Raw genomic sequence first — 5,622 nt, 5'->3', positions numbered from 1 at the left:
ACTGCAATATCAGTGCTTAATGATTAATTTCTAATCCTTGGTGAATGATAAAAACCACAGCAAGAACCAGAGGAGAATATTTGTAATATCATTCATTTTGCCAGCTCCTTTTTTTTTAATTTTCAATTTTTGGTTTTTCTGATTGTTCRGAACTSAAGTATTAGGACAAGAAGTTTGTTTTTTTTTAATTCTCTGGAGAAGGGAAAACAATATGCTTGCTCTCTTTTTATTCCCATTTTTATTTGCCAAAACTCACTGTCCCATCCTGGGATTGGCGTGGCTTGGTCACCTCTGCCCGTTGTCACTTTGGGGTCACGGTGACATCTCAAAATGCCCCAAACTGGTGAATCCACAGAGTTTGTTCCTCTCTGCAGCATCTGCTGGCAGAACATTCCATYCTCTGCATCCTTCCCCTGCTGGGTGGGCTCCTGGGAGGGTTTGGGGACCCATCCTTAGGGTGGCAGCAAAAATTCCTGCCTTCAAACCCAAATTACTGGGCTGGCACTGAGCTCTGAGTGGTTTTTTTAATTGCTTCTCTGAGTGGTTTTTCTAATTGTTTCTCTGAGTGGTTTTTCTAATTGTTTCTCTGAGTGGTTTTTCTAATTGTTTGTATTTATTTGCTGAGTTTCCGCTGCGCAGGGCCCTGTGATAAATATAATTCCACTCGTGGTGAATTTAATGCTTTTTTGGGGGTAGAAGGGAGAGTAATTTCATGGTAAACCATAATTACCAGTGCCAGAAGTGCCTTAATTGCCAATCCAATGGGAGGGAGTRGCTGAGGCTCCAATCAGCCTAATTAGAATCCTATTTGTTTGTAATAAATAAGTGGTAATTACTAATTGGACCTGGCCTACAGGGTTCTAAAAGTGTGGATTTAAYGTGGGTTTGTGTTTAATTTTGGCGTTAGGTTGGCAGTCCAGCCCAGAGCTGAACAGGGGACACATCCACATCCTCTGAGTCTCCTCCTGCTGTCAGCTCCTGAAAAATCTGAAAATTCATCCTTCAACCATCCCTGCGGAGAGCTCTGGAATATCCAATTCCAGCTGCAGGGTAACTCCAGCACCACGTGGAAAAAATAATTTCAGCTTTCAGCTCCCCATTTCTCACCTTTTCTGATGAAAGTCTCATGTTAAAAATGTCTTTTGTTCTTATTTATAATAATATTAGTGCTAATAAATATTATTTATATTATTGTTATTATATACTATTATTATTATTATTATTATTATTATTATTATTATTATTATTATTACTACTATTATTATTCACTCATGTCTAGAAACCACAGTTTCTGATGGACTCAAATAAAAAGAGGGGCTTTATGACAATGTACTGATAAATTTGGTCCAGCTATTTATCAAATACGTATTTAATTATGATTTATGCATTATTTTATACACATATAAATTTATTTCTATTTATTTATAAATTTATTTCTGTATTGTATATGTATACATATATATTTATATATTCTATGTAATATATTGTGTATTATATATTGTATATTACATTATATATAATTATATATCATGTAATTATATATTATATATTATACATTATATATTATATATTATATATTATATATTATATATTATCTACTGTATACTATATGTTATATTTAAATACTTAAGTATTTATATTTATCGATTATGTATTCATATTATAATCTAAAATATATTTATATATTATATAGAACATTTTAATTTATTTTTTCTATTTCTATTTCTACTTATGTCTGTATTTATATTTATATTTATATATTTATATTTATATTTATATTTATATTTATATTTATATTTATAATTTTTTTTAAGATTTTTTTTTAATACATAAATAAATCCCATTCTACCTGAAAGGAGGTAGCCAAGGGAGGGGTCAGCCCCTTCTCCCACTGACAGGACAAGAGGACACAGCCTTGGTGCAGCTCCAGCTTGGACATTGGGAAGGATTTCTTCCCAAAAAAGAGTGATTTGACCTTGGAAGGCCCAGGGAGGTGATGAGTCCCCATCCCTGGAGGGGTTTAGGGGCAAACTGGGTCTGGTGACAAAGTCGGGGTGGGTCTGGTGACACTCGATGGCCTGAGAGCTCTTATCCAGCCTGGTTGGTTCTGTGATAACAGCAGGAGAAATTCCCATATTTTAATCAATTAAATAACTGAGATACTCCTGTAGGACTGAAACAACACTGGGAAACATGAACAAAGCAAAATAAAAACATTTCTTCCATGTTTTCCCTCTTATTTTTTCCCTAAGAACCCACTCGTGGGTAATGGGAATATCATGGTAGACCTACAAGCACTTGTGGCTGGTAGATGTGTTCTGATTTGATAATTAGAACATCAGTGTCATGAAAATTCAAAGATTTTTCATTTCCAGGGACCCTCACCACCTGCTACAGCGTCCTTCCCACTAATGGGGCACTGAAGATTTGTTAATTAATGCAGTGTAGGGGCAGCAGCTTTGTGTCTGAAAGTCCCTGAAAAATGGGGAAGGAGCAGCGGTGGGAATGAAAAAAAGACAAATTGTGGCATCAGCCTGGGCTTTTGGGGCTCTCTGATGAGGAAGAGGAGTGTTAACTGGTGAGGCTGGCTGGCYAAAAGATAAATATCCTGCCCAAACCCCAAATCCGGGGTGTTTAATCCATCAGCAGCCATATATCCTCTGAACCAGTCACAGTGTAATACGAGCTTGGAATGGATGAATCTGTACACCATTTTTAATTTTTTTCCCCTTTATTTTTTTTTTTTTYTTTTTTTTTTTTTTTAATTTCTAATCTTTCAGAAATAAATTGAAGAATTCTTTAGGGGTTTTTTTGGGTTTTTTTCACATCAGCTCCTGTTCTCATAGCTCTGGGCAAACACTCCCCGATTTCCTAGAGGGCTTAAGGCCCTGGGAACCCAGCAAGGGGCAAGCAGAGGAGCTGCTCACACTCTTTTTTTACCGAGCTAAAAAACACTTTTTCTATCAATCAAACCCTCCATGAGACCTCCTGCAGTCACAGACTCCTCACCTTTGTGTTACGATCCTGCCACTCACTCGTGGYGACCACAGAGACCATTCCAGATGAGAAAACTGCTTTTTTCTGGAGGTAGCCAGTTGCTTGACACTTTAAATAATAAAGCATCCACCAGAAAACTTCTCCTTTTTTTTTTTCAGAGACGTAGCACTGGGGAAATTGTAAAAATAAAATTTTTTCTCCATAAATTGTGTCACCTCCTGGGTCACAGCCACCTTCCAGCAGAGAATTTTGTTCCTCACACACTTTTACCCCACAACAGCAACCAGAAAAAAATTTATGCCTCCCCTTACTCAACAATSTGACAAACACACTCATAATTTGCTGTTGAAGCTGTAGAAGTTACAAACATAAAATAAAACCATGTGAGGGGACAGCCACAAGGCAAGGACTCCAAGCAGGGAGAGGGGAGGATGAATTCTGCAAAGTACACCTTTAGTCTATTTAATTTATTTTAATTTCATTTAATTTAATATTTATTTTATATTTTATATATTTTTATTTTAGATTTTTTAAGATTTTATTTCATTTCCTTTCATTGTATTCTATTCTAATCTACTCTAATCTATTCTTCATGTAATTTCATTCTATTCTATTCTATTCTATTCTATTCTATTCTATTCTATTCTATTCTATTCTGTTCTATTTCTATTCTATTCTATATTTTATTTTATTTCATTTTCTCCTATTCTATTCTATTCTATTCTATTCTATTCTATTCTATTCTATTCTATTCTATTCTATTCTATTCTATTCTATTCTATTCTCTATTCCTTTTTAAGTGGAAGGAGGGGAGGGGGAAGGCACCGCTTTATTTAAACCTCAGCTCCAACTTCGCCGCTGTTTCTTTATCCAGAACTGCAGGGGGACAACTCCACCTCGTGGTGTGAAAACAAAGCATCCTTCCGAAAATCCCGAATGCTGTTTTATCCCAAAGCAACGGTTTAAAGTGACTTTTGTWAATTATTTTCCGAGGCAAACCGGGCTTGTCCGCAGCACACAAAAAAAAAAAAAAAATCAAGAAGGAAAAGGGTTTTATAGATTATTGGCCTCTCTTTTTTCACAAGCTGAGATGCTGGTTGGTGTAAATTTTCTTTTGGGGGGATGGATAATTCACAGTGTTTGGAAAACAGTGAAATTGGTGCGATGGAATGGAAACAGTGGTTACACTGAATTTTAAAATGCGCCAATAGAGGGAGATGCTCCACCGTGACAATGAATTCCTTCACAGCAGAACTTCTGAAAAAAATGTAAACTGAACAGAAATAAGTCATTGTTTTTCTAATTCTAAGATACAACATAATGTGTGTTCTATGATTTCAGCAGAATTCCCTAAAAAAATGGCAACTAATTGAGCTTTAGTTACTGGATAGGATTACACAGGACACCTTTAATACCAGAACTTACTCTGATCTCTTCGAAACTAAAAACATAATTTTAAATAAAAATATTTAAATAGAAGTCGAAATAAAAATATTTCACATAATAATAACTTAAAGAATGCTTTCATCATTCAGGCCAAAAAAAAAAAAAAATCCTTTTCCATTACAGTCATTCAGCACAGGACTGAATTCTGGCTGTTCCAAAAATCTTCTATAAAATTTTCAATGAATTGCCTTCAGTTCAAAGAGCTGCACTGAAAGAGGTCACAGAGCAAGGGTGGCCTCAAGGAAAGCAGTGCAGACCTCTCAGAACTGAAGAAATTTAGGAGTTTATCACTTATCAGATAATCCCATAATTAGGATTATCCTAATAAATCCTTCAATCCTGTCCAATGTCTAAATCCTGTATTTATTAGGAACTCCAGAATCATTAAGGATTCTGAATATGACAAAAACTCAAAATGAAATCATTGCATTCTGCTCTGCCTCAAAATACATGAACCACCCACTGAAGTGTAGATTTGTTAATCCATATCCACAAAAAATGGTTTTAAAGGCTGAAAGTTCTGTTCCTCTCTGGGGATGCTGTGATTTCTGCTTCTTTCGTGCTGTCTGACAAAAAGAATAGGAGAGTTTTGTGATCTGCCAAAAGCTGAGCTAATTTTGTATTTTTCAAACTATCTGCCAGCCAAACTCTTTAACTGTTCCTCTGCTGAGTTTACAAAATATTCTTGATTTAACAGAAAATTTCTGCTGCTTGGGCCTCGTTCAGGATGAAACAGCCACAATARCACAGCACCAAGGGCAGGAATAGTTAAAAAAAAAGATGATTTATCAAATTTTTTGGCAAATAGTCCTTCCTGTCTTAAAGATTTACTTTTACAACCTTTCAGGGGAAGGATGTTCCTCATCTTTGCATGGTCCTGGGCCTCAAATACAGAAAAAAAAAAAGAAAGTGGAGAGACAAGTGAAGGATACAGAAGTTGTGTCCACATTTGCAAGACGAGATCTTTGCTCCCTTAGCACAGAAAATCTGAACACACTTTGCTTCCTGTCATTGCCAAATTTCAATTTAAATTTATCTACTTTCATTCATATTCAGTTCTTAACAGTAGAAACCAAAAGGCAATGCTTTAAAACAAATTGCATGAAAAAAAACCTCAATTAAGTGGGAACAGATTCAAGGTCACAAGAAAAACATGTAGAAATTATTGTGTCTAATTTC

The sequence above is a fragment of the Malurus melanocephalus genome, unplaced genomic scaffold, assembly GCF_030028575.1.
Source record: "Malurus melanocephalus ecotype Western Australia unplaced genomic scaffold, MMel_1.1 scaffold_411, whole genome shotgun sequence".
Taxonomy (NCBI): domain Eukaryota; kingdom Metazoa; phylum Chordata; class Aves; order Passeriformes; family Maluridae; genus Malurus; species Malurus melanocephalus.
This window is presented reverse-complemented; position numbering follows the sequence as displayed.